General features: G+C 37.7%; 1 protein-coding gene across 2 annotated transcripts in view; it reads left to right on the top strand.

The window, feature by feature from the left end:
- Window positions 1-227: 227 nt before the first annotated feature.
- BMPR1B (bone morphogenetic protein receptor type 1B) overlaps window positions 228-23582 on the top strand; it is a 349352-nt gene continuing 325997 nt past the window's right edge. For both annotated transcript variants that reach the window (XM_075201541.1, XM_075201552.1), the window contains exons 1-2: window positions 228-525; window positions 1761-1885. The gene's annotated coding sequence lies outside the window, so the exon portion shown is untranslated. The remainder of the gene's footprint in view (window positions 526-1760; window positions 1886-23582) is intronic.

Below are 23582 nucleotides of genomic sequence, written 5' to 3'. Positions count from 1 at the left end.
TTTAATTTACAAACTAAACACTGTATAAAAATATTGAATTACTTTATTCTACATAAAGTTTGATAATAATAATAACACATAAATTGGTAGCAGTGTAATATTATTATATCACGTGTTTGACTAATAATGTTATGATCTTTTCTATCTTTATAAGTTATGGTGAGGGTATTTGTGTGTAATTTGGAGCCCCCTCCGGTCTCTAGCACCAGTGAGGTAATAAGTCGCGTGAGTGAGGTCTGTGTAGGGAGCAGCTCTGTGCTAGTAGACGGTAGTGGCTGTGTGGGCTGGAAGCACCAGCTTACAGGCAGCTTCTCAATCACTAGTGGGAGCTGCAGAGGGACAGCCAAGCAAGAAATGAGGTAACAACTATAAAGAAAAGACGAAAGAAAAGCAAAGCCTAAAGTGGAAGAGTGGCAGTCACACAGCATACAACGGGAGGAGAGTGGGCTCAGAAGTCATCTGTCGTTATCGTAGGCTGTGTGTGGTTGTAAGGATTAAATGCAAGTCGACTTCCAGCGCTCTCAGGTAAGTGCAGACTGAGACAAGCAAGCACAAGGGCTCTAATGTTATTTGTATATAGCCAGCAGAGGGGTGCAAGTACGTTTAACACAGGAACATAGCATTACTCTGTCTCCCTCTCTCTCTCCATATATATGTGTTAAACCACAGCAGAGGTTGGATAACTTACTGTATGAAAATAAAATATTCAATGTAACTGGTTTGAGGTCTCCGCTGGCAAGCCTGCCTGTTCTGTAGTATACAGAGGTTCTCGTTATATGTAGGGACAGATTGCCTTCATTAACTGTGTGTAAGGATTTCACATGGGTTGTAGAATTAGGTCGCATTTGATACAGACATTTGTTGGTATTTCACTAACAATTAGTAAATTAAGGCTTGTGCATATGTGACTAAGAAATGATTGATTTAAACCCAAGCTCAATGTAATTTAAATGTTTGTTTGTAAAGTTGTTTCAATATAACATGTTAATAGGACCTGTCATTTCAGAACACAGTGACCAAAACTCAAGTCACCTGGACGACAGTCCTTTCTGCACATAAATGTGGTTCCTTACTTCAGTGCTCCAACAGGATGTGCCATCCTGTTTCAATAATAACTTCTATTGTTATTCTATTTAGATATTATATACTTTGATAAACTTTCTGGTAATTTAAGTATCTTATGCATTAATAAACACATGAAACTATAGGCAGAACAGTCAGGGGGGATTTTATATGAAAAATACTAATATTGTATTTACATGGATGGAAACACTATGACATAAACCACACTGTAAGAGTGCGATGCACATTGTTGTCCACATTTTGGCACTTTCAGCTATGTACCATCCATACTAGGAAAATGAGCGGACCCTTAGTTTGCACCACCAGTTTCATACTTTTTTTTTTTTTTCTTTTACATAATTTCTTTGTGCAATATAGGTTATATGCAAAAATTAAATACATAAAAAAGTTAAAGAGATCCACCACAAAAAAGGGTACAAAAGAACTATGTACTGCCCATGACATTGAATTTGAAAATGTTTAGAAGGCGATCAGATCATGCAAATGGAAGGGTGAGAAAGCTCAACCTAGTGAGTACTATTGAGGGAATATGTTTAAATAAACAACTTTTATATCGCTGATGGAGGCGATAATAGACCTTTGTCAATTATATCATTGTGTTAATAATGAATGCCTTAATATTTCATGTACATGTGATGTATAACAATTTTACAAGTTTGAACTTTTATTTTTTATAGAGCTGCGTTTGTCGCAACATTTCTTCATTCAGCAGTCTGTCAGGAGCTTCACATCACTACTCTGTGCTGTTAGGGAACTGTCCACTGCCTAACAGCCTTTTCTCTTGGAAGCCCCCCTCTCTCCTGTGAGTACACAACTGACTTTACAAGTTAATGGGATTTGTAGTGATGGGGGGCGTTGAGCAGGACGCTTTATAATAACTCCTGTTTGTAGCTCTGCTGGCTGGCATATAACCATGTAGATAACTGTACTTGCTGGTATAGAATCAAATGGGCATTTCTGGCTGCTGTAAAAATATGTAGGCACCTCTATTGACTGGTATATAACCATATGGGTACCATTGCTGGCTATTTTATAGTCATATAGCACCTCTAGCTTAATAATCAGGTGGGAACTGCTCCTGGCTGCTTGATATTATATAATTGTGGGCTCCATCTGACTGGTATATAATCATATGGGTATAATCATGTCAGCAATTCTAGTGGATGGCTTGTGATAATGTGAGCGGTAGGCACCTCAATCTGGTATATAAGGATCTGGGCACCTTTACTGGCTGGTATAAAATTATATGGGCACCTCTAGCTTATACATAATTATTAGGCAACCTTGCTAGCAGGAATATAATGATGTGGGCACCTCTGCTGGTGGCTATCTACTCATGTGGACACATCTGACAGGTAGATTATGATGTGGGTACCTCTGTTGTATAAATATGTGGCACATCTGCTGGCTGGTATATAATTATGTGGGCACCTCTGGCTCATATTTAATCATGCAACATCTCTGCTAGCAGGTGTATAATCATGTGGTCACCTCTGACTGGTATATAATCAGGTGGGCAGCTCTGTTAACCTTCATACAATTGTTTGCACACCGTGGGTTGTTGAACAGGTTGCACTGGAGCTGGTGGTAAGTGAACTCAAAGCCTCTACCCTGCCTGTGGCTCCTTTAGACTTGATCCCAATCAGTCATTACTCTAGTTATTCAAAAAATGTCTTATGTTGCTTTCTTTGTTTCCTTTTCTGTATATGAACCAATTAAACAATCTTTGGAAGTTCACTGTCAAAAGATGCAAGATTATCAGTGAATTGTGGCATTTTTGTCTACTAATGCAACATGGATGCTAAGCTTAACAAGATAGGGGGTCTTAACGACCCAGAAAATAATGCACCTGTATTTAGCCAGTTGGGTGGTCAGGAACCTAAGTAGACTGTTGACCACTCCCTGGATACTTCTACCGTCACTGTCCACTGAGGTCCATTATTTCATGTTGTCCTATATAATCTCAGAGCAATTGGCCACCACAAAGACAAAGAAATGCAGTGGACGGTTAAGACGTGGTTAATTTACTTATGGTGATAACATACATGGATTTGTAGAAGGATTAAAAAGAAAGTGTAAACAATTTGTCATTTAAAAGTTACAAGCAAGATCGCCTGGCATTGCATGGGTCCGATTTTTAAAGTTTAGCAGTTTGTGTATATATATATATATATATATATATATATATATATATATATATATATATATATATATCTACAAGTTAACCCGTGCATGATACTCATGCATTCTAGTCAAATCAAGCTACTTAAGGTGTTAAAAAGGTTCTTGTCATGCATTTGGGCCATAGCCCAGGCCTCAACCACCAACCACTCCCCACTGTCACCCCCGGCAACCACCAACCACACCCAACTGTCACTTCTCCTTCAAGAAATATATATATATATATTTTTAAATCTTTATAAACACTTTTAACAATTAACAAATTAAAAACATCTTAGTATACCAAATTTCAGCCCTTTCTGAATTTTTTATATATATATATATATATATATCAGGGGCAAATGCAGGATTTGTAGATGGGGGTTTCCACACCACGCCGCCAGTGGGTGTGACCAGCATGCATGGGGGCGTAGCTATAATTTTAGATAGTGCTTTGCTACTCTCCAACTCTTCCTATCCCCATAATATACATGGGCAATGCTGTGTGCACTACTGTTAGGTGCACGCAGCTCTCCCTTTTCAAGAAGAGCTGTGTGAAGCTGGAGCAGGGTCCAACCACCTCAATTATACAGTGCCCCAGGCTTGGAGGGGGGGTGGGTTCCAGGCACTAGGAAACCCCCCTCGGTTTGCCTATGTGTGTGTATATATATATATATATATTTATAGCCAATTATGTGGTAAATAGACCAAAAACTGGTGTTTAGAAAATAAGATTTGTTGCTTTATCGCATTGTCGTAATCGGGCGCGGGCTGGCAGATTTCAGCCCGAGGGGCGCACAGGCAGCCGCATCACATGACACACGATGCGGCCGCGTCCAATGACGGTAAAAATCAGACAATATTGCATCCGAGGGCCGGCCCTAACAGCGGTGGAACTGAGCTGCCCGGGATACCGATGCCCCCTTCCCCTGGCCCAGCCCGCCCCTGGTTGTAATTATTATTATTATTATTAATATTTATTTATAAGGCGCCACAAGGCATCTGCAGCGCCGTACAGAGAGAATGTATTGTAATGTCGTGTTGTCCCGAGATTTCCTTCCAGCAATCAAACAATTGTGTACAACCAAAATATTGTAACTTAACTATGTATTTGGCAGATTTACCTTTAGAGCTGTGGAAGATATTCGCCAACAATCGATCAAACAAACAAACAAACTTCTTATTTTATATATACAGTTTATAGAAGATTTCCTGGTCACTGCACATGTGCATCGGCAGATATATAGGACCTGATTCAAAAAATGTGGGGACAGATTTATAGTTGGGGTAGGGCATGTCCAAGATCAACTTTAAAATTCAGTGTAAAAATAAAGCTATCAAGTATTGGTGTGCTACATTCCTATCAGTGTTTCTTCTGTCCCTCAGGCTGCCAGTTATAGGGGGTTGTTAATTAACTATTGAAGGTTGAATGCTGAGTGAATGAGTAGGGGGTGAGGGATATTCTTCTCTGAGTTCACAGATAGTATTCACTAACCTATATTAAGGTTTATAGAGACAACTCCCTGCATTTATCCTTTTGGTATAAATATAGATTCCAAAGTGATTAATATACTCCTACATTCCTTAAGGCATTTTACCTGGAGTCCAGTCAGCGGCATCAACCACACAGTGGACACAGCAAGAACTTCTATTTCTATGGTAAGTGTATCTTACTGTATACTTACTGCAGCACAGTCCATGCCTAAAACACACTGTGTGATAGATGCAGCTGACGTCACCACAGGTAAAATGCTTTTGTACAGTGTGTAAAACAACATAATTTTACCCTTTTAAATATAATGTTAGTCTAATCTGGTCACTAGATACAACTGTGTATAAGCAACACTTTAGCACTCAACTGTATTTGTTATATACGTAAAAAATGTAACAGTAAAAAAAGTGTCTATTTCCAGGTTTACTGCGTCAGTTTCTTTGCTTTGTTCTGAAATCAATCATTCAGAAACCCTCCTACAGAAATACTGCGTTTGCCCCTGAAGTACATTACAAGACATACCGTATTTCCCCATGTATAAGACGCACCTTAATTTTGGCCCCAAACAGTTTTTAAAAAAATTACGGTAGCTGTCAAAAAAGGCAGGGAGAGTGTAATGGCCGGCTGCTCTGCTCTGATTGTGATTAGAGCAGCCGGGCAGCACACTCTTCCTGCAATTGCCGCCCCCCCCCTGCCACTGTGCCTCTGTACCCCATCTCCTGGATCCCCCCCGCTGCCACTCTCTGCCTGTCCCCCTCCTCCTGGATCCCCCCCGCTGCCCCTGTAATGCAGCTTCCCCCCTGCATCCTCGCTACCCCTGTATAAGACACACCTAGGTTTTAAACTCAAAATTTTTGGTAAAGAGGTGCGTCTTATACATGGGGAAATACGGTAAGTTTTGCACATAAATAAACTGGTTGCATGTTTAGGGGTTGATGATGATTGTCTCATCTTTGCTCTGGGCACATAAATACATTATTTACATATATACACATAACTTAGATTTAAGCTTGCAGTTATCTTAAGATATGTGCAACTCAAACCTGTTGGTGGTTTTCTCATTGGAAGTAATGCCTCACTCTATCAGTACTAAATTAGTCATGTAGAATTACCCAACACTGCCTTATCATGTAAGGGCTACTTTATAATGTTACCTGGTGATGGTTAAATGAGCCTTTATAGCAATGTGTAATTTATTTAACTTATTTACTAGTGAACACCAATTTATTTCCAGAACACTCTTAGGGGACGATTCAATTAGCTGTTTTTTACACGTTTTAGCAGTGAATTAATTGGGCACTTTAAATAAATGCTCTGCTTTACACATACTTTGAAGAGGTGCTCAATGGAACTCCTTGAGGGAAAAAAACATATTTAATCAATCTGTGCAGACACACCTCCTTCCTGATCACTTAAATGGCAATAAAGTACAATAAACATAAGTGAGAAGAATTCTTCAATGACGTAGCAAACAGGATCAAGCTGCCAGCATCACTTATCTCAGTTGAAGCAGGAAAAAGATCAAGATCCTGAGAAATACCAGGATTCCATTCAACTTCTAATATTTCAATCATTTGCTAGGGTCACCTATTCATTTCCAGAAGACTTTTAGGGGACGATTCAATAGACTGCGAGTAATGATATTTTTCACAACCCATCAATGTCCCGCTGCCATCATGCTATTTTTACAAGTTTTATTTTAAAGTTTCTGGCATTTCGATTAAATGCTTTACTACAGCCACCATTCTTGATGAATTTCAAATAAAAGTAAACTCCCCTATGCTAGGGCAGCACTGTGGCTTAGTGGTTAGCACTTCTGCCTCACAGCACTGGGGTCATGAGTTCGATTCCTGACCATGGCCTTATCTGTGTGGAGTTTGTATGTTCTCCCCGTGTTCGTGTGGGGTTCCTCCGGGTGCTCCGGTTTCCTCCCACATTCCAAAAACATATTAGTAGGTTAACTGGCTGCTATCAAATTGACCCTAGTCTCTCTTTCTATGGGGCATATTCAATTGTTCCGTTTCCGCAGCGCGTAAAAACTACTACCTACCGTTATTACGGTAGTAGTTAGCTGGATTTCAGCTCAGGGAGCTGCGAGCTGATATCCAGCGCGAAAATTTTCCGCACATTATTACCGTTACATTATTACCGTAATAACGGTAATAATGTGCGGACCGCAACATATTCGGCGTTTCCGCCGACAATTATGCCCCTAAGTGTGTGTATGTTAGGGAGTTTAGACTGTAAGCTCCAATGGGGCAGGGACTGATGTGAGTGAGTTCTCTGTACAGCGCTGTGGAATTAGTAGCGCTATATAAATAGCTGATTATGATGATGATGCACCAGCAGAGCGGGTTATCATCAACATTTTTCTAAACAAATGTTGTGCAAAATAGAACAACTAACAAACCTTTGAAGGTGACCTCAGCACACAACCGGATCTGCCTAGACTGTGAAAGCGTCTTTTAAAGTCCCCAAAGATGTGCTCTATAACACACCTCTGGTAGGGATGTGCGCTGTGTTGTATCTTTGTTCCACTGTGGTCAGGGCCACCTTAACTACATTATGGGCCCCCGGGCAATGCAGTGCATCGGGGGCCCCTAAATATAAAATATATATATATAATATATATATATATATATATATATATATATATATATATATATATGTGTGTGTAAAATAAATATATATGTATGTTAAAAAAGTGATTATATATATCACTTTTTTTATATATATAGGGGCCCCCTTAACTTACCTAAAGCCCCCTCTCTCTTTTTTTTTTCCGCGCTGAGTCTCTCTGTTCTGCACTCCTCCGTGCTGTGCTTGCAGTGAATGTTGGGCATGACGTCACGCCCAACATTCACTGCGAACACAGCACGGAAGAGGGGACCAGGGAGGGAGCCGGATCACCAGCTGACGTGACCAAGTGACCACAAGGTAAGTATTTTCTTTTCTTTCTTTTTTTTTTTTTGCAGGATTTTTTTTTTCAGCGCAGGGCCCGTCCGAGGCAGCGCTGCAGCGCAGGGCCCGCACCTGCCAATTGTGCCCAATGGAAGAGACTGTGGTAGCGGAATTTGCAAGTGGCGTTAGCAGCAAGGTATAGCTTCCATATCCTGCATCTCCTAAAAAATAAAAAGAACAACACATTATACTACTTTATTTAAAAATGGAAGCATATTTTAATATTTAATTTTTTTAGTATAAGAAAAAACACTCAGCATCCAACCTTGTGGAAAATTAAATTTTTCAAGATTATTGAAAAACCGCTGATTACTACATAACATAGGAATCATGAGATGAGCCAGGAACGCTGACCACAAGTAAGGCGCATTTTGCCCATGAATGCATCTGAATACACAAAAAATATGTCAATGGAATTGAACTAGTTGAGAAAAAAATTATGTTTTCACGTGTGATTCATTCGCATTGGCATTTGTGTCTTACTGTTTATTGACATTTAAAAAAAACTCCAAAACTAGTGTTGATTTGTCATATAACATGCATCTTAAGATATGTTAATTGAACCCATTTTATTTGTACACATTATGCCATATATTTCATTCATTCTTATTGCCTCACTATTTTCTTTTTTTACCTTTCACTAATTGTTTTCTTTCCCTGTCTAGTTAGCATTGTGGTATAACTATTATTAGCACAACTCAATTGCACATAAGGGGCATATTTATCAAATGGCAGAAAACCCTCCAGATAAAACAGCATTTTTTGTTGTATTGCCCTAAACATCAAAGAGTTACTGTTGGTGGTATGATTCTCCAATTTTCACCAGCGATGGCATCACCATACTTTGGCATGGAGAAGCCTATTTAACAAGCATTACAAGTACCGCCACAATACTTGTTCTGTTATCACCATCTCAGGATGGAGATAACAGAAGTAAATAATTGAAAAATTTCTTGATTCTTTGAATAATATATCTTCTAAAAATCTTTGAATGTTTAAATATTTTTTTTTACATTTTTAAATATTAATTATCTATTTTTAGACTAGTTTATTATTATTATTATTATTATTATTATTATTATTATTATTATTATTATTTTTATTATCTTGAAAAAAAGTGGAACTGAAAGCCCAAGTCGATTTGTGTCATTATGGTCCTGCTGTAAATTGCATTGCTGTGCAGCAGGGATTGGGGCATTGTCACGCCCACCGGGAAAACTAGGCAAACATTCTTGAAAAGCTTACTTACAGGGTTATCATTCAAACTTTAGATAACATATATTGTAGGAATGGGGCAAAACATAAGAATATTTTTTTTCTCTTAGCAGTAATATGACGCACTGCATCTACAGAATATAGGATTTCAAAGATCTCACCGAGTTGTGATTAGGAAGAGAAAAGGTCCCATTATAAAACCAAGAATGCAAATTTACAGTACAGTAATATGCAATGACAAAATGACATTTAGTAAAATGTGAATGTATAGCTACAAGGGATATATTTAGGGATAATCTAAATTATAAATTGGTCGCTGTTGAACTGTAGCGTAAATTATGCATGAAATATTTTTTAAGTAGCAGAACAGTGAAATACACAAAGTAAGGATACATAATTCAAAACAGGGAGCTACAGTAATGTTTGGAAGATATATATTTTTATCTACTTGTTCCATTCTGTAATGTTTTGTACAAATCTTACTTTTCACAGGGATATTTACAGTAATACACATTTCTTTCATGTCTGCTAGTGATTGTCAAAGAGCAGGGTATTTAGTTAGGACCTGCAAGCTACATGAAAATATTTGATAAGGCATTTGCAAATAGTGGGTACCGATATATTATGCTCTCTCCCGGACAGAAGGAGTAGAATACACTATGTAAAATGTACTTTTTCACAAATCTGATCTAATCTGTTCTCTTTAAATATTTTGACTTTGTGAACCATAACATCATACTTAGCGACTTTTATATTCTCTCCTCCAATCAGGTCTTTTCGCCACAGGGCCAAAATGACGAGATTAGCTGCTAATTGCATCATGGAGGACCCATCCCATCCATTTCACTAGGGAGTGGGCAGGACCTGGGAAAATTACCTGCTCTCCCTGAGTCCTGGAGACCTACTTGGAATTCTGAAGTGCAAAATGCATTTTGTGTGTTTAGTTGTGCTTATTTTTATATATCATGTGAAAGCAGGCTCATGGCCCAAAGAATAGTTTCTCAAAATGGTCACTGTTTGCAAAAATCGATGTTAGCCTTAAGTACTGCTCTGCTGTGGTGAACAACATTCTCAGGAAGTTGGGACAAAAGTCCTGGCTACTAGGACTGTCCCGCAGAACCACTTAAATTGTGACAGTTGGGACTTATGTAAAATGAGTGAGTATTTCTAGTTTCTTTGTTGTGCTGCAGTTTGATTGATGCCCATATTTGTGGTACTGTGCCAATTCCACCTTTAATGTCCTATTGATATAAGAGGTGGACACAGTAAAGTGGAGGCATGGCTGGGTGGATCGGGTTCATGGTCTTAATGGATTGTGGATGTGGTCAAATTTGTGTCAATCTATTTTTGTGTTGATGTAAATGTTCGGAGTCGGACGCTGCACTAAGCAACTTTTTAGGGTGAGGGATTTATTGCATAAACACATTTTTTTGGACATGAACATTGCCGCCACTATACACTTTTTTACATCTATAATATATATATATATATATATATATATATATATATATATATATATATATATATATATATATATATATATATATATATATAGATAAACTGCAGTTTATCAAAGTCAAACCACATTATTTCAAGCAGACATATCTCAAATAGTAATTTTGAAATTTACAGGATACAGCCTGTACAATTTATCAATGGCTATCCACTAAAAAATCTAATACTTTAGACCTGGTTCTGACGAAGGTGAGATTTCTCAAGTTACATTACTCTCGGATGAAGGAGGCACATTCGGTACGTGCGCTAAAGCTGTTATACAAGTTGTAAACCGTGCTATAAATCTGCATTTATCTACCTACTTCATGCAGCATTCTCTTGTAGTGGATGAGTGAGTGGCTGGACGCTGAGAGTGGTGGCTAGACATGTATGCATCCTCTGCAGCTAAACCAATGTTGATAACATGGTGGTTGACCATGAGTATTGTCTTCTCCCTCCGTTGTTGCGTCAACACCTTATTACAGATGTTGTTTCTGCTGAGGTGGTGCAGCATATCATCATGATTGTTCTGTAAATGTAAGTAAGGATTGTTTTTTCCTACCTTTTATGGACTCCCACTATGCCACTATGGGTACACTGACTGTATTGAGTTAGGACCATCTTTTTAACAAGATGCCATGAAGTGAAGGATGGCTTATAAAGTAATGGATGGCTTACATACATATTTGCAAAGGTATGCAACTAACCCTTTGCATTTTACCAATACTTTAGATGCATTTTTTTTCTAGTGGCAGTCGAGTGCTAGGTTATTGTCTTATTATAGTCTTGTATTTCACCCATCCCTTTTGTGCATTTGCTGCTATTTCTAAATTCATTGATAGTTTCTTAACATGTTTATACAACATTTGCATTTTTTTATGTGTTCTCTCTAGCTTCCTCATCATCTGTTGGTTCACCTGGTTGACTTAGTGGCATTTATCTGCATGAGGGACATTTTCGTTGAACCATGGGAAATATATGTCTACAAACTAGGCAGATTTAAATCACCGTACAATATACACTCTCAATTTAAGACATGTCATAATAATGGCATATTTCTGTACATACATTTGCCTATCTGTGTGCATTGATTTTCACACATTTATCATATGATGTTATATTGATTATCAAAGGAATCGTATTACTACTACTACTACTACTACTACTACTACTACTACTACTACTACTACTACACCTTTTGCTGTTCTGTAGACCTGTCACTGTCATTCATGGCAACACCTTCAATCAGTTCCACAGGTACGATGTACCTCAACTTTTTCTATTAGAATGGTATTCCAAATACGGGAGGGGAGACATCCAGTTGCAGTAGCAGACTTCTGCCACTTTTTCCCTATGACGTCTCTTTATATAGGGGTATAGTTTGTTTTTCAATGTACCACGGTGCACTTTAGAGGGCCCACTGCATTAACTATGCCACACATGCCATCCTACAACTGGTGTTTGAGTCTTAGCAGCCTCACTCCCTAATATCTGAGATGAATAGGCCCCTATACTATTGATGATTACACAGTTCACACGTATATAACACATACAGCCTTTTGCAATTGGAGAGGGGGATCAGGTGCATTCACATGCAAGTGCAGTACAGTAAGGGTTAAGTTAAACATGCCCCTTTGAGAAATGTCTTTAAAATATTTTCCATACCAAGCGCAAATTCTGAACCTACACAAAACAGTTGCAGTTTTTGATTTGATAATGATTGATGCATATTTGCTCTGGACACATATAAACTGGTTTTAAGTTTGCATGTAACTCAGAGTAAAGACAATGAAGGATGAGTGAACAGATACCTTTTTGGGCATTTTCAAATGAACAACTTCAGTTTGGTTTCAGAAACTAGCGGTTTGTGTCCTTTCAAATATTCATACATTAGATCAGGGAAGGGCTGGTAAATTTTAGCCCGGGGGCCAAGACTCAACTGAGCAGCCTATTAGGAACATTTTAAAAGAAAAAAATGGAGGTTGCCAGCAACATAGCTCAAGGTAGCTCACAATGGGACCGGCCCAGGGGGCAGATGCCCCCCTGCCCTCCAACCCAGCCTGCCACTGCATTGGATTTGTTATAATGCAAACTGGAGGCTGGCAAATACTATGGTTTGTGTTTTAAAAAAACATCCAATTTCTGAAAGTTTTAAAAAGCACAAACAGCAGTTTAGTAAATTTCCCCAAATTGGTCTATTTTGATAATAAATGTCCCTATCTACTTGCATCTAGCAGAGTACATGTAATGGTATCTTAGCATCTTGTGATTTGGCAAGCGGTCATGTATGCAGTCCTGCATAAAGGACCGTCCCCACCATTATGTCATCACCAATATCTGTGGTTTTCAAATTTCCAGTGCAAACAGCAAAGGTAGACGCATCACACTTAGTTACATTATTACACACTTTGGCCTCAGCCAGCATTTTTTCTTTTTGAAACACCTATGGCAGATACATGAAATTGTCTAAATTGTGGGGTTTGACAAATTAAAATGTACTCTCACTATTGCTATATACATTTCATGAACATTGTTGTATAACTGTATATATTGCAAAAAAATCAGCGTTATAGTATGATAAAATCTGTGAATTTTCAGTCTTTAAACATTTATCTTTGACAAGTTATTATTCTGCATTTTTTAAAAACTGCTAAAGGTCACTTTTCTTGTTCTGTATTTTTGATGCAAATCGCAATGTCTGTTTTGACACATCTGTTAAATCATGGTGTTCGCATTTTTTAAATTTAAAGTGAATGGATTATGTGCATGAACCCTGCAAGCTAAATCAGTATAGCAAATTACAGAAAATATGCCTATGCAGAACTTTTCAATTCTGTACTTTGAAAGAACTTATAATCCATTTGCAATGCCTTGTGGTGTTTCAGCAAAGTTTTTAGGCAGCTAAACATTTTTTTTTTCTCGTTGCTAATTAAATGACATCGATAGTATAGTGATCACATTGTTCTTTGATCTATGCTAGTGTTTCAATGGAAGTCAATGGAAAGTTTTTTTTAAATGCATGACAAATTCAATATACAATAAAGAGCAAAAAACGGTGCCTATGAAGTAATGAAAAGGCAACTAACTAGTATAAGCAGAACATGAAATAAAATATAACAGGTCATAAAACAATAAAGGTTTATGCAGAGGGATGTATTTTACAACTGGTGCCATTTTATCCGGATGTATAAAACCATTCCTCTTCACAATTGTGGCCAGGAACCTTCTCCACAAAGTTGGGTAGGGTGAAATGTTCAGTGCCCAATAGAAGGCAAGATCAAGACTAGACTTCTGTCAGCAGTGTGTTACACCGATAGATTTTTTTTACAATTCAGCATTCAGAAATGTAACAGAAAATAAGTACAGAAACAATTGTCCAGTGTTTTGCAAATTTACTATAGATTTAACAAAAGTTAAATGACTTCTTATCAAAACTGTACAGTGGCATTTTTTTAAGAACATTGGGTCAAATTCTATTTCTTCTGGTTGAGTACCATTTGGGGCTTAATTATTCTTGTAACTTGTGTAGCCCCTGCCCTGCTGGGTACCTCTGTGTACATGGAGGGGGATTTTACAGTTAGCTATATCTCACCTGTTCTCTAATGCAGTGCCTCCACCCAAGTTGTATACTCTCTATGGGTTTGTAGCACTTGGCAAGTTCTACCAGGGGTTGATTTGTGAAACCACTGCCTGTAAATGACTGGTGATGACTCACACACACCAGAAAAAGCCACTTGACATTTTTATTAAACAGCCTGACAAACGGAAGGTCAGTAAATCAATGGATATTGAATAAATGAGGGACATGCCTCTGATGGGCTTAAAGTGGCTTAAATGACTGTAACAATAAAATACAAGCTGGATGCAAAATGGCAGTGGTATAAATTCGATACAATATGTTAGCATGACGATAAACACAGTTGCATGACACTCATTAATGACATAGAACAATGAGCAGCATACATATGTATGACAAACATATTAGTTCAGAATAACAAGGATATCAATACAGTACTGAAGACTTACTCTTAGCATGTAATCACTCGAACCTGTGGGTGGGTGTAAAATGGGTAATATTTACATCTAGGCCTGTGGGCACACATCCTCAATTGGCTAATAGCATGTAAATGCATGCACGGTAGACAACATGAAATGGAAAAACACTGGGAGTTAAACAATTATTAATCAGTACTCTAAGCCGGAAAAAGATGAGCTATTTTCTGAATTCTGCATTAGAGATTTGAAATACATGAAAGTCCATCCCATGAATCATTGTAGGAATTTCAAAAATCAAAAACCATGGCACAGAATTGACATTATTTATAGTTTAGCAATTGATATTTTTTAGAAGAAGAAAATGAAAAAACTTTCTGTAACTTTTACAAACGTAAAGTGAGACCTGCCACATTATTTCTAAATATTAATACATTAGTGCATTATTACAGGACATATTTTGGGTTCCCTGCAGTGAGAGTTGAAGAGTTGCCATGGATCACTTTGCTCTAAAGTTTAGTGCTGAGAGCTTGAGATCCAGAGGAGAATGGGAAGATTTGTTGTTCAATAATGCTATGTAATAATTCTATGACCTGGTCAGTGGGATTCTCACACCTGACATATCAGTAAGACAGTACTCTCTACTGCCATCGCTAGATGGGGCTCAGAAAACATTTATGAAGGAACCTAAAAGAACGATATGAAAGAGAAACTAGAAACCAACAGGTTCTTTGTTAAAATATACATCCATTATAAAGAAAAACAACAGCAAACCTTCCAGCAATAGGGTGGAACACTGTAGTTTATTCTTTTATAATTAAATAATAATAAGTTCTAAAGAGGAATTACAAACTAGCTCGTTCCTCTGAATACTTAAATATTTCTGCTGTTTCAGCAGAGTTTATGTGATAATATTTTTTTTAACTCTGTGTTGGTCTTTTAATTTGACTTGCAAACTGTCCACTTGGATATGAGTTTTTCCCCATCTACATTTTTATACCTAATGGCTGACCTCATCTTTGTGATACGTCAGATTAAAGGTCATATAAGCCTGGAGCTAAGATTTATGAAGGGCCTATTGCGAGCAGCGCAACACCGCCAGAAGGGGTGTGGCCAGCACCATGAAAGAGATGTCCCGCCTCCAACCACCTACATGCCCCTCTCGCCTTCCCTTAGATGAAATATGCACCACTAAATATTATGCCTTGCATCTAAGGCAAGATTATACATCTGTTTTGGTCTATGCAGCTAGGATATATGGTTTATCCAGCACCACATTAAATTGTAATAAGATCCAATTTACACTGCTGTTCAAAAAAAAAATCCAGACGGTGGAGAAAATGACCCCTTAGGGGTTTACACTTATCAACTACTGATTGTATACAAGCAAAGTATTAAATACTAATCTCCAGATAATCTTAATTAGAGAACAACCAGTGTTTTCATATTTCTGCAATCCACGGCACTCCAAAGTGGGTGTGAAAGGCGAAGCGAGATTGTATAAATTCGCTTCGCTGAAGCTAAGCATAAGAGACAAGTAAGAGAGATCACTCTAACAATCACTTTTCACTCAAGACAAATCCATATGTGTACATGGATAATGTCTCAATTAAAATGAGATAAAGGGATCAAATTATTTAATGTGATATTGAAAAAGCATTTGTAAGCGATAAATGACAGATAAAGCTGTATGAATCACAACCACATATATCCAAGCTAAAGAGTTCAGGAGGAAATCCCTGTACTTAGAGCCGTAACGAGAAAATTTTAGTGCCCTGGGCGAAAGAGAACACAGCCAACCCCTCACCCCCATTTTATCTTGGTGTAAATAGATGCTTCCTTCCTGTGGCAGCATTTAGCCCTTAACAAGCACTTGGCCATCACAGGCTCTAGGGGTAGAAGAAGGGCTGTCACACACTAATTGGAAATAGAGGAGCACATTCTTTTATGTTCCAAGGGCTGCGGTAATATAAAACAAAACTTGATTAAACATGTAAAATATTACAAGTTACTAGATGAAAGTTATGCCATATCTTAATATTGTTTAAAAGTTTCCATGGGGCTCACTTCTGTAGTAACACATCACCCCATCATTTTCCATACTTTTCCATGCATGGAATAAAGTTGCCTGTGTTTGCAGTGCTTTAATTTAAATGTTTCAGCTGTGGGCCGTTCATAATATTCTAGTATCCCTTCTGTTTCAAATTTCTTGTTCTAGCCTCTATTTGTTAGATACTACAACTAATAGTAATAATAATAAAACATATGATTGAACTACAGCCACTGCATGCGGTGTGCCTGCTACGAGTTTGGGAGTTGGGTTGCCCCTAAGACGAACCCCTGCCCTCTCCGAACACCCACTCTGCTCTGCATATGGGGGTCTGGCGCATACACAGTGAGGGGCTTTACTGTGCATGCTCAGAAGAGGCCATGCTATGCTCTTTTGATAGCAGAGCAGGGCCTCTACCCAAATTTTGCTATGGGACGTCAATGCTCTGTTCCGCCCCTGAAATGGAGCATGCATGTCACAAACTAACTAAATATTCAGTCAATGCACAATTCAAAAGGCTGTTCATGTCATTAAGCTGAAAAGAATAAGCCATGTCAAAATGTAAAAGATACTAGTTTAATACCTACTATTGTTGCATGGATTTTATAAAATAACAGAGTAATGAATGACAGGTATTGGGAATGTGTCTTAGCACAACTCATGTTGTCAAACATGAATGTGGAAATTAAAAGTGAGACCTGCTAATTACTGGTCATCTAGAAAAATAAACAGTAAGAAATTACTTTGTAATGTCTTTATTTCAGTTTTTTCCTATGGAAAACTCGGTAGTTCAAAGAAGCAAATGTTCTGCCTGAGTGGCTGGCTCTGTTTGAATAACTTTGCACATGGTGTATATTTCATTGCATTCCAGGTTTGGTAATCTGCTTTGCACAAACTTAAATGACTTTAAATAAATCCTTTATTTTATACTATGCCAGGATCCTCCCATGTTCATGTGTTATCCAACATATGTGGAAAACAGTATAAATAATTTGTTATGTGTGACACTTGTATCTATGGGCCTGCCTGTTATATGTGTGCATGTGTTTATAATGGTTATGACTCTACAATAGACCTTTGTTTTGGAGTTTGGAGATAAAGATGCAGTTTGTAATTTTATATATTTCAGTTACATTTTTTGACAGGTACAGCAAGATTCTTTAGCCAGTATGTAAATGTGTAAATACCATACAAAATAAAGAACATTAATACTGTAAACTTGTATGTGTTACTTCTATGTTGTCTTGATGTATAATTTATATCAGCGGAACTGGAGTAGATTGGGGAACTGAGGGAATAGGGGAAAAAAGAAAAGAGAAACTAAAGGAATGGGGTTGGAAGACTTGGGTGGTACATAATGGGGTTGGGAGACGGCACATGGTCTAAAAGGGGAGATTATTGACTCTAAGGGATATCAACTTCATTGAGAATGTCAGTGTTGTAGACACATGTTTTTTTCTAGCATTATCCTTCAAACAGCTGTGTATACTTATATACCCATTAATTGTAATAGGCTGTGTAGCGGATCCTCTCCAATTTGTATTTTTGAAAACTTCAGGTCAACAGAAATGTAATTAGGGAGTATTTGGAGATTCCAAAACCATGGTTCCCACACATTTAGTTAAATTAGTTCCCTTTATTAAGTGGGTAATTTTTTCCATACCAGCTATGAACTAAATCTTACTTTTAATTATATAAATGAGAAGTGGTAGAGTTTGCTTCCATACTGTCGCTACTGAGCACCTGGTGGCTTGGAGAACCTGAAGTTTAAATTTCTTAGAATTTTTAGATAAGACTGAGGAAGGGAGACCCAAGAGAGAATTCTAAAGGCATAGTACAGCATTAGTTTGTAGTATGTCGCCTAAAACTTTTTTTTTTTTTAATATCTGACCAGAGTTAGAGATCTTTGGACAGTTCCACCATATGTGATAAAAGTCATCTAGTTGACCATAACTTTGCTAGCAAAGGGGAGAGGTAGAAGAAAAGATTTTGTTTAAACCAGCCAGGACCATATACCACGTAGAATAAATTTGTGTATGCGTTCTCCTTAATTACTGTAGAGATTGAGGATTTCAGTATGGGAATTTGAGCAGTTATATAATTTAAAAGTCCAAATGCATACTTGTATCTAACAGCTGAGCCATTCTCTGTAATATCTATTCTCTGTTATCTATTTTTCTTCTGTTGTAATTTTAGCAGTTTTGGATACAGGGGGCAGACTATAAGACTATAGACACAGCTTTTATATATATATATATTTATTTATATATATATATATATATATATATATGGGTTTGGGTGTCACGCCCAGGGCCAACTGCACTTTGCCCAGGGCCAACTACACTTTGCCCAGGGCCAACTACTGACCATTTACCAACATGCATTAGAATGTTTGCGACACAGATTTTAGGAGCCAACTGCAGAGGTGAAAAAGAAAAAAGTGAAATGAATGCACTTCAATGAAACAAGTCACCCAACTTGATATATGTATATGGTACAAGAGGCTGTCATGTTCTGGTAATGTAATAAATGGACACTGAAAACGAAGGATATATATTAAGAAGTTGAAGAAACAATGAGAAGGTACAGAATGTTTACACCTATTGCAGATTCCCTTTAATGTAGAACCCAAGGGAATAAGGTCTGGGAGACTGACTGTCTGAATACCGGATAAACAGGTAATTTGTTCACAATCTGTGTGCTCTGACAGACCATTAAATAGGTCATATATCTAAGTAAAACTGTACATCTGGTAATCATATCTATAGCAGCTGTTATGAAAAAAACACACATATAGCATTTCTTCTCATAAAGATTCTAGGTTTATGGATAGGGTAAATATATTCAGCCCAATTACTGTACACATTCAAAACTAAGCAATTCATGTTGATTATTTGCGTTTTTTGGATATGTTGCGGATTTCTTACCAAATAATCTTATATCAGCACATGCTGCACAATGCAAGGTCAGTTCACTAAATAGTGATGGTGAATTAAACAAAATTCATTGTACAGCAAGACTACTCGCTTTGGTGTAATGCAGTGAGTGGCATTATGAGGATAGACATTGTGATATTTGATGCAGCAGTTAACAGTATAAGGTAATAGCTGGGCTAGTGAATGGCCTCATTTAGGGGTATATTTACTAAGCAGAGATTCCAACGCTTTGCCATCATTTTTTTAAAAAGCAATTGTCTTTAATAAAATTGCCATTTTAAAAAATAATGGCTAAGCGTCTAAAATCGGCGGTTCGTCAGAACCACCGCTTACTAATTATGCTCCTTAGAATAGAACGCATTTTTGTGGCTTGAATGTAAATGTAAAATTCAGGCCGCAAAATTGTGCTCTTAAGTGTGCATTTTGAGTTGCACATATCTTATGATACATGTAGCTGAAAATACTGTGCAAGAATGCAGCTGCATCAAGATTTTCTTAAAGCGCAATAAGATATGGTCTATGCATATAATAGATTGGCCTCACAGTGTCATCAACTTGCTGAATAAGGCAGTTTGAATGTTAATACATTGCTGCTGTGAAAGGATGGACTTGATCAGCAGCAATATAGAAACATCCACAAATATAACTCAAGGAACCCAGTGTCTGCCACAAAACACAATTACACTGTTGTTAGGTTGTCTGCTGCCATGCACCATCCAAGAAAGGGTACAATGAGCAGAGCATTCTAGCATGTCTTCCACTCCCATTGTCATATACTGTCATTAGTTTTCCAATTGTATCTGTCTATTACTCTACACAGCTTATACAGTCTCTTTTCAACTTGAGGATAGCCCTTTACTGGATGTTATTTGGATGATACACCTCTAGCACTTTCATGTGTGCCAATGACCAGCAGTGTCATTGTCACTGTTGAATAAATGGTATTGTTGTAGGCGGTCTGAAATGTAAAGTATACTTGTGTGTGGTACTAGCTGGTCAGCGCTGCAATCTGGTTGCGGGCAGGAAAGATTTCAGGGATGTTTGAGCTGAAAGAGGTGGTGTCATATTAGAATAAAATATAGATAAGAAGGAAAATGAAAGGCAAAGGTAACGTCTGTAAAGATGTGCTAATAGAGCTTAGAGAAAGGATGTAGGGATTTTATGAGGTAATTCCTGTGCCTTGATCGTCTGTGAGGCATAAACGAAAACTATATAGTAATCTCATACAAATAATGCAGAGCCAAGATATGTGTAATATAGCTGAATAGATAGAGGAGATTCTCATATCACGGTGTATATATACCTGTGAGGTAGAAAGAAAAACAATACAACTTATTGTTATGAGGCAATAAGAAAAAAGATGCGTTGCCAGGGGTAAGAGAAACAAGAGTAGATTTATCAAAAAGCTTAAACCCTTTTCACCAGCTTTATGGCTTTTTTTTGCTTAGCCCTAAGCATCAAAGGGACATGGTCCACAATAGCCCTCTTGGCGGTATGATTTTTCAATAAGCAGCAATAAAAAAATATTACTTATCGTCACAAAGAGACTGTTTATAATAAATAGACTCCACAGAGAGATAGTAAAGACCTTATAAGTCAATGTCTTGTATCCTGGACTTATCTGAAATTTAAGACCAACACCCTATCCTACAGATTATTGTTCATGAAATCTAGTAGAGAAGCCCCTTGCACTCTCCATTAATCCAAAGCAGTGGTGTATTGTGCATGGTTCTAGCAATAGATTACAGTGTCAACCAGTGACCTTCCATGAATGAGCAAGAGTGGTGAATTAAAGTTAAATACAAGAGCAGATTTAGAACGTTGATCTTCAATTGAAAACTTAACTGATTATTGACTATTTTAATTTTTAAGCTAAAATAAATAAAAAAGAAACTGAGAAGTATTTAAGAATAGCCTAAACTGTCATAAAGATAAGGGCCCTCACCCATTGGTGTCAAAATGCATGCTTTATTTAGTTTCTTTTAATCAAGTTAAAACATGTAAACAGATTTTTCGTAACACAGTAGTTACAATAATCCCATGCCACAGTCATTTGCACTTGCTGTTGAGAGTGATTGCGCGACGGTGCATTCTTTGCAACACTGCGTGCTCCATTTACTTGCACTTACAGCAAGTGAGCGCATTGGGGTCAAAAGAGTGTACTCCTTTGACCTCCCCCAACTGTAATTGCAAGCACTCCATAATCATCACATGTCAAATGCAATAACAATCAATGTGAATTATTACTAGCATTTAATGCAACAGCAGTGAGTAATGGCCTAAAAGAAAGTTGTTATCGAGGAATTGTTGATGGTGGAGTGTCTCATATTGACAGTGTTAAAGATATTTTACATCACACAATGTTGCAATGTACTGAAGTTTCATTCACATCATCATAAACATTTATATAGCGCCAGCAGATTCCGTGCGCTTTACAATTGGGAACAAACAGTAATAAAACAATACTGGGTAATACATACGTACAGAGAGGTAAAAAGGCCCTGCTCACAAGTTTACAATCTAAGGGACAATGGTTTGATACAAAAGAGTAAGTGCTACATCATATTGCAAATTTGTCCAGCTAGAGTGCAAAGGTTACAAAGTATTTAGTGGGCTGTATGCTCAGTCACACAACTGTGTTGGTCAGAGGGTTGTTGTCTTGTGTTAGCTGTGTAGAGAGTGGTAATAGGGTAACCTAGGGAGATTAAGAGGGTGGTAGAGGAAAATTATAAGCTTGTCTGAAGAGGTGGATTTTCAGAGAACGCTCGAAGGTTTGAAGAAAAGTCTTGTGGTGCGAGGGAAGTGGGTGCAACCTGAAAAAAGTCCTGTAACTGAGAATCATCATCATCATTTATTTATTAATATTGGATTCTTTAAAAAACAGGCACCCAATGTAGAGACTGACAGAGTGACTCAGCAGGCCAAAAAACGGTTTGCAAGGAAAATCAATCTAGCCACTGTGTGCAAAATAGATTGTAGGGGCTCGAGTCTGATTTTGGGAAGCGTTACATTTTTGTAACACTTATGAAAACACATATCGAATGCAAATGTGTTTGACACATATTTATTGCTAACATGTTTAACACTATTTGGTGCTCACCTTAGGCCTCCCCAATGCCTTTACATATGGTAGAATGCATGTACTAACTGTCCGTGAGTATGAACCTCACTAACAGAGGACTTCATTTCATGGGACAGACAGGTGTACCTAATAAACTAGCAACTCTGTACAGCAAAGAGGTTAATAAATCCATATTACAATTAAGGTGCATGGAGGATTAGACTACACTTTAGAGATGAACAAAAGAAGTGCTCCAGCTCTCAATTACTTTACTAGAAAACAATCAGGGGCAGGCTGGGCTGGAAGGCAGGGGGAATGTCCCCATGGTCCGGTCCCATAGTGGGCTATCTTGGGCTGGATCACTGGGCATTTTTTTTTCATTTAAAATGTTCCTAATAGGCTGCTGAGTTGAGTCTTGCCCCCCAGGCTAAAATTGCCAGCCCTCCCCTGGAGACAAAGTACTGCATTGCAGGTTACACTTTAAGGTTCTTGGCTTTGCTTTCATTATTCTTATGTATAGTTTCAGGGGCAAACACAGGATTTGAGGAGGGGGGTTTCCACGCCCCACCACCAGTGGGCGTGACCAACATGTGAGGGGGCGTGGCTATAATTTTACAACATTTACAACATTCCTTTGGGCCATCAAAATGTGTATGCATTGCTATGTCTGCTGTGACACTTAGAACTGAATAAAAAAGCAGTTATAATTACAATAAATGATAAGCAAAGTGACACAATACAGTGAATGTGGCCAAACATCATACACTCTGAAAGATTATTGTAGATTATTCTGGTGATACATACAACGAAATGCTTCAAAGCTGTTAAGCATAAATGCTGCATACAGGGAATTATTCTTGAAACTAAACACATCCATGACATTGTAACATCATAAAACTCTGTTTGTGACCTGTTTTTCTACACAATACATGGATTTTGTCTGGCAAAATATAGAGTAAATTCATTTTGCAGGGGATGATGGCATTCTTCACTGCAGCAAGATGGGTGTAATAATGCATGGACTATGCATCTAACTGACAAAAACACATAAGCTAAGTAAACTATTACACATATTTATAAATGTCATTTATAGCAATTTTATTTTAGGCAATTTACCTTTTATGTTTAGTGATGTCT

This window comes from Mixophyes fleayi, chromosome 1 (assembly GCF_038048845.1).
Source record: "Mixophyes fleayi isolate aMixFle1 chromosome 1, aMixFle1.hap1, whole genome shotgun sequence".
NCBI lineage: Eukaryota > Metazoa > Chordata > Amphibia > Anura > Limnodynastidae > Mixophyes > Mixophyes fleayi.
This window is presented reverse-complemented; position numbering and strand designations above follow the sequence as displayed.